Source organism: Manacus candei, unplaced genomic scaffold (assembly GCF_025592945.1).
Source record: "Manacus candei isolate 608988 ecotype Guabito, Panama unplaced genomic scaffold, ASM2559294v1 h1tg000022l, whole genome shotgun sequence".
Classification (NCBI taxonomy): Eukaryota; Metazoa; Chordata; class Aves; order Passeriformes; family Pipridae; genus Manacus; species Manacus candei.
This window is the reverse complement of record NW_026138070.1, coordinates 4,634,380-4,640,399: the sequence shown is the minus strand read 5'-3', so window position 1 is coordinate 4,640,399 and position 6,020 is coordinate 4,634,380. Positions and strand designations below refer to the sequence as shown.

Below are 6,020 nucleotides of genomic sequence, written 5' to 3'. Positions count from 1 at the left end.
ACAGTCCAGAACCCAAACACGACCCCGAAAAGGGGTTTTAAAACACTTCTCACCCTTTGCCAAGCTCTGTACAGGAAACTCAGAGAGCAGAACATTCTCTTATAACCTGGAACTCAAACCCACTGACTTCATTAACACAGATGAAGTTGCTCAGCAGTCACAGGGTGAGACAGGTCGAGCCCCACATGTTTGTCACCCCAACCACATTCCAGTGATTGCATCAGTTCCAATCAGCCAACACCCAGCTCAGACTCAAGCCCAGAGCAGTGTCAAGCTGGGAAAGGGCACTAGAAAGAGCATTTCCACATAACACACGCTGGCATTTTCTGCAGTGATCTCCATGGCAGTCTACCAAGGATTTTTTTTTAGCCATTCTCATTCCCTATAACAACCCACCCCGTTTCTTCCCACAAAAAGCCTGGAACTGATGGTCACAGTGAGAGACAGGGACAAGGCAAAAGCAGCTTGGTTGGTCTAAATGAAAGGTAAGCTCTTATCCTCCGTGTGATTGCTGAAAATTTAAACAAGATGTAGGCAAGGCCTTTCCTTCTCCCAGTGTTGGGAGGCTCTTGCACAGCGCAGGTTTGCCCTTTGCATAAATCCTCCTTGCCTCCCTCTTACCCAGACAAAGTAAGAAGTCATGTCTCATTTTGTGTAATTAAACCCTGATTCTTTCCCAGAAAAATCAGCTGGGTTTTTGGGTGCCTGACCCCCCGTATTTGCAGTGCAAGCTGCTGACCAGCACCCAGGAGAAACAGTGACCACAGGGGACTTGCTCCCAGGGCTGGTTCAAAGCCGAGTTAACTCGTCTGAGGTTGGGTTCAGATGGATTCTCCCTATTCCCCCAGTGCCTAGTGCTGCATTTTGCAGTGTTACCAACCACAGCTGGCACTTCACACGTTTTACACCCAGGAAGGACAAAGAAAGAACAAAACTTGCAACACACTCATCTCCTCTTCCCTCCGTCTCCTCTCCGCCGCGGCGACGTCGAACATCCCGTGGCACTGCTCACATCAGCTCCTGCTCCCTCAGCACCCCGAGCTCCAGCTCAGCACAGAACCCCTGGGCAGCATCCCAGCCTGGATCCCCATCCACCTGGAGCCAGGGAGGTGAGGCAGGCCCAACAATGTGCAGCACTTCTAGGGCAGTATACTTGCTGATTGCTTCCTTGACTATTGTTCACAACAACCAGCTAAGACACTGCCAAAGAAACACTCACAGCTGGCATCACACACGGATGGCAGGTCGTTTGAACTCCTCCTCTTCTCATCTGCAGAGTCTGGGGACAAACAGAGAAGCAGCTGCAGCAGTACTGAACAAAACAGCTTTCAAGGGAGGGGAGGCTCAAACCCATAAAGTGACAGTTCCCCTGTCCCTTACCCCCAAATCTGGGTTATGGCCTTTGAGAATTACAAATATTAACAAGATAAGCCCAGCTTACTTGCCTGCAATCCATATTTATTGCAATGAGTTCCCACATTTCACACACCACCACTCGGGCAAGACAGTGGAACAAAAACCACCAAGCATCTGGAAACAGTTTAAAGACACAAACTTGTTTAAGCTGTTGGTGGGTTCACCTGACTGCACAGCTCTGTCTGGGGTCACACACATGGAATGTCAGACAGAAAGGGAACTCACTGGGAACACAAAGGAGAAAGGCACCAACACTTACCTGTACTAAAGCCATTGGACTTTCCTGTTTCACATGTGGAACAGCCTGAGAGACACAAGGAATGGTGTTATCTGGCATTCCTGCAATCCTCTGTTCCTGGAAACACCTTCAGGACAAAGCAGCTCCTTAACTCCTGCAGCACAGCCTCAAAAGCAGGTTATTGCTCCAGGGCATCTTGTGCAACACTTGAGCATAAATGTCCAACACTGCAGGACCAGGAGCTCCCTGGCTTTCACCAGCCTCTAATGTCTTTCAGTGATTCACTGGCAACACTACATCTGTGTATTCTGAGACTTCTAAACTTCTATTCCCCCTCCTAATGCACCAGGTCACCACTCACAAACACCACAGTCTGGTTTGTGTTTGGACACCAAGGCAGAGCGAGCTGAGCCCCCTGATTGCTTCTTGCTCTCACCCTGTTTTGCTCAGTGAAATTAAACCTCATCTTCCAACAAGTCACCAGAGCCCTGCCTTCCCTGCAGAGAAAGGCATGAGCACCATGAAAGGCAAGGATTGGACACACTTCAGACTGAAAGGCAGATGTTACAGCCCCAAACTCCTGCTACCACCAAGTCCCCAGGATGGCCAGCACTGGGGAGCAAGTTCTTACAAGAGATGTGCACTCCAAGACTGACCTGTTGGGTTTATTGCATGCATTAAGCCATGACAAATTTCAGTGGCTTCCATCACACAGGATGGCAGTGCAGGTGATGGGAAAAGCTCATGCCCTCTGTATAACATCAAAGGAGGCTGACAAAGGTGAAATGAAGTGCTGTAACTGCACATCAAACCAAGCAGCACAGCTGAGAACAGTCATACCCACCAGGTATGTGACGACAGAACAAGGGCTCCACTCCCTGTGTCCCAGGAGACAGCACCAATCAATTAACAAACCACTTCTTGACTGTACCTTTTCACCCTGAGGGAAAAAGCAAACAACTCCAAAGCATCAAAATCAAGACTTGACAACAGTACCCACCTCCTTGCCCTGCAAATGTGTCCCACTCTGGAAAGGAGCTGTCTTGTTTGAACAATGACCTAATCATCCCTCCAACATTTCCCACCAGGATCAGAACAAACCAGACTATCTCAAAGGCAATTAACAGGTCAGGGACAAGCACAGCTACAGGAGAGCAAAACAATCTGGTACAGAAGAGGAAGATACTGCTTCATCTTTCATCCTCCTCGGGGGACACACAGGACTGCAGAATTTGGGAACCGTAAAACTTTCCTTTGAGCCACTAAAAATCAAGCACCACAGGGCCAGGAAAAGATGTGGGGCAATAGAGATGGGGTATTTTTTCCCACAAATAAGAAATTCCCAAGCCTCCTCCACAGATGTGAATGGGATTTACCATCAGCCCAAACGAGCTGGCAGCCAGGCAAGGATCCTTCAAGTTTTACAAGCCCAGTTTGAAAACTCTGCAGCAAAAGCCAAGGGACAGAAGAGCTTCCCCTCTGCAGAGAGCTGGAACCACTGACCTGACTAAGTTGGTTCTTATGTCTAAATGGTCAGAAGCTCTATTTCCATGGATGATTAACTTGGGAACATGCACATGGAGTTGAGTTTTCCAGTTAAGGGCTCAGTTTGCCCCAAAAAGGCAACTTTCCCTTTAGATAAAAGATAACTCGTGACCTGTTTCACTTCACTTTGGCTGTTGAGGTGCTTTACCTGCAGAGAGGTGCCCAAGTCTGCTCAAATCCCACCAACTCACCCCAATCCTGTGCTGGGTTAAGGGGCTGGAGGCCAAACCTGAGCTAAATCTCACAGGATGGGTGACAAAGCAGCAGGAAAAAGCTGCTTGGTGGATCATGTAACAGCCCAAAGAATCAGCCTGTGAAGAAATCACCACTGTAAACCAACAAGCTGAGGGGTGTGGAAGGTGGAAATACTCTCCTGTTACAGAAATACTGCATTCCAAGAAAGGTAAAAAAGCCTTGTCAGGCGAGATCTGCAGCAGTCACTTCATCAGCACTGAACTATGTGATACCACAAGCTTCATTTAATTAATCACATTTATTTCAGGTTCATTCCCAGCACTGTGTCACCCTGCTCTTGCCAACCAGTGCAGTTTTGTGCTATGACTGACCTAGTCATGAGCTGGGAACTGAAGCATTACAGAGTTTCACTAAAGATTTGAGCAATTCCTGCTGAAAGCCTGAGGTAAACAGATCCTCTGCCTCTTCAGCTAATACCTGTCATAAGGCCAGGCAAGGCTGAATTCTCATCTGTGAAATTTGTGGATGGAAACCCAGCAACAGGAGAAAGAAAGTCTGAAAGAGAAAGATGAAGCAACAGTTCTCACATTTCAGGAAGATTTAGGTTGGAAGAGACTCCTGGATATCAGCTGGTTCAACTGCCCATTCCAAACAAGGCTGACTTCAAAACTACCTCAGGATGCTCAGTATCTTTGATATGGGCTGTTTTAATCAGCCCAGTCTCTTTCTAAACCATGGAATTAGAAAGGATGTCTATCTGAGTCTAATATGCTCACTAGGATGAACTGTCACCCCAGAGAAAAATGATCTTAAACCTAAGCAATTCCATGATTCTAAACTAAACCACTAGTGGTGGTTGCAGAATGAGAACAAATTTTCTCCTTTTTCCCAAAGAAGGTGTCAGTCTTTCCTATTATGAACCTTCAGGCAGTGGAGGAAAGGTCTTGCTCCTCCAAACACAGTCAGTTTTCCTGACTTTCAGCCTCACAGACAGGCTTCCCCTTTTCAGATGAGAATCCATTTGATATATTCTGATTGATTTGACAGAAATCCCACCATATGTGGGATCCTGAGTTTTGGGTTAGTGTCCCCAAAAGTTTCCAGGCTAGTGCTGTACTATCCCACCTTCTACTGCAACTCCTGCAACCTGCTGAGTCATCCAGGAGATGGTTCTGGGCTGTGACTCTTGGCAATGCTCATTAAGCACTGTTATTATCATATTTTTTCCTGCCGTTCTCTTCTCCTCCAAATTCCCTGTAGCATCCTAATTCCCCAAATACAGAACACAAGCTGCTTAACAAACTCCTGTTTGCCTTTTCTTAATTAATCACACAGCAGAAACCTTGCTGACGAGATGAGCTGACACGTCCCCAGACAGGAAAGAGATTTACCAGTTCCTCGGGGTCCCGTGGTGGGGGCTGATCCCCTGAGGTCCATCTGAGCACCCAGGTGATCCCATCTTCCTGCTCCTTGGCCTGACACAGCCCAGGGAAGGTGAGCAGAGGCTCCAGAGAGGTGCAGACACCTGCTCCAGACTCACAGCAAACCCAGACAGTTCCGGCTTTCTGGACAGAGCCAGGACTCCTCCCCACACACACACGGCCACCACTCCCATGGGCCAAGCTCAGGCTGGGGAGGAAATGGGACAATACCTTTGCATTGAGTCACAGGCTGCTGAAAATGAAGCAGAACTGAGAAAAACACAGCCAGGACCAGCAACTGCCTCGCTGTGTTTCACAGAAAGCAAAAATCACCCGGGACAGGCGACAGAAGGACGAGGGAAATGAGTCCTGTGTGACCATTTCTACCTTTAGGACCTGCATTCCAAACCTGGCTGGTTTCCAGCTGGTCCCTCAGCTCAGAGGGACACGGGGCCATTTGGGCAACAGGCTGTCCTGTCTTACTGCAGGTGACAGGAGAAAAAAGCAGTAGCAGTTTTGTAGCCTCTGGGGTGATATTGCTGATGGAAGCCAGATCTGCCCCCAGTAGCCTCTTCCCACAAACTTTCCTGTGCTCTGAGAAGCTCAAAAGCTCTCAGATACAAGAGGGAACACCCAGGAAGGAGTTCAGGTTGTGCCATTACCCAAGATCTGCAGGACAGCTGTGTCTGTCCCTCCAGCACCCACTCCAGGAAATACAGGCACAAAAGACATGGTCCAGTTAAAGACACTGTGAAGAAAATCTAGAGCAACAGTCTCCTCCCACCCCTTGAAAGGCATCATATAGAAAATCTATCAGCTCTCACCCAAGTGAATCCTCATTTGGGATCTCACTGAGCCTGACTAATATCACTGGCTTAGGCAATATTAAACCCCCACATCCAAACAAGATGAAGCCATGGAATCAATACAAACATCACTTACTGAATTTCCCCACGTGCCCTGCTGGGGGGAACATGCTCACACAGCACACCAGACTTGGGCCTTCTCCCACAGCAGAGTTAAACAATTCGTTCTTTGCCAGATTCAGGGCAACTTCTTCCCTTATTTTAGATTTCCTTTTCCTTTTTGCACGAGGACAAACAAAAGAAGCCCTCTGCTTTCTGCACTCGAGGAAATCCTGCTCTTCCCTTTGCAGCAACAACGAGTAACAGAGCTTTCATTGCCTTTTTCCACCCCGTTCTCCC

At 48.1% G+C, this 6,020-nt stretch overlaps 1 long non-coding RNA gene across 2 annotated transcripts; it reads right to left on the bottom strand.

The window, feature by feature from the left end:
- Positions 1-1,227: 1,227 nt before the first annotated feature.
- Positions 1,228-4,980, bottom strand: LOC127470616 (uncharacterized). 2 transcript variants are annotated; one of them, XR_007904342.1, is made up of 3 exons: positions 2,499-4,478; positions 1,676-1,781; positions 1,228-1,530 (listed from the first exon to the last, which is right to left on the bottom strand). It is a non-coding gene; the product is annotated as an uncharacterized LOC127470616 (long non-coding RNA). The 2 variants fall into 2 exon arrangements; XR_007904341.1 differs by lacking the exon at positions 1,228-1,530 and adding an exon at positions 4,786-4,980 and having other exon boundaries at positions 1,576-1,781; positions 2,499-2,594.
- Between the last annotated feature and the right edge of the window lie 1,040 nt (positions 4,981-6,020).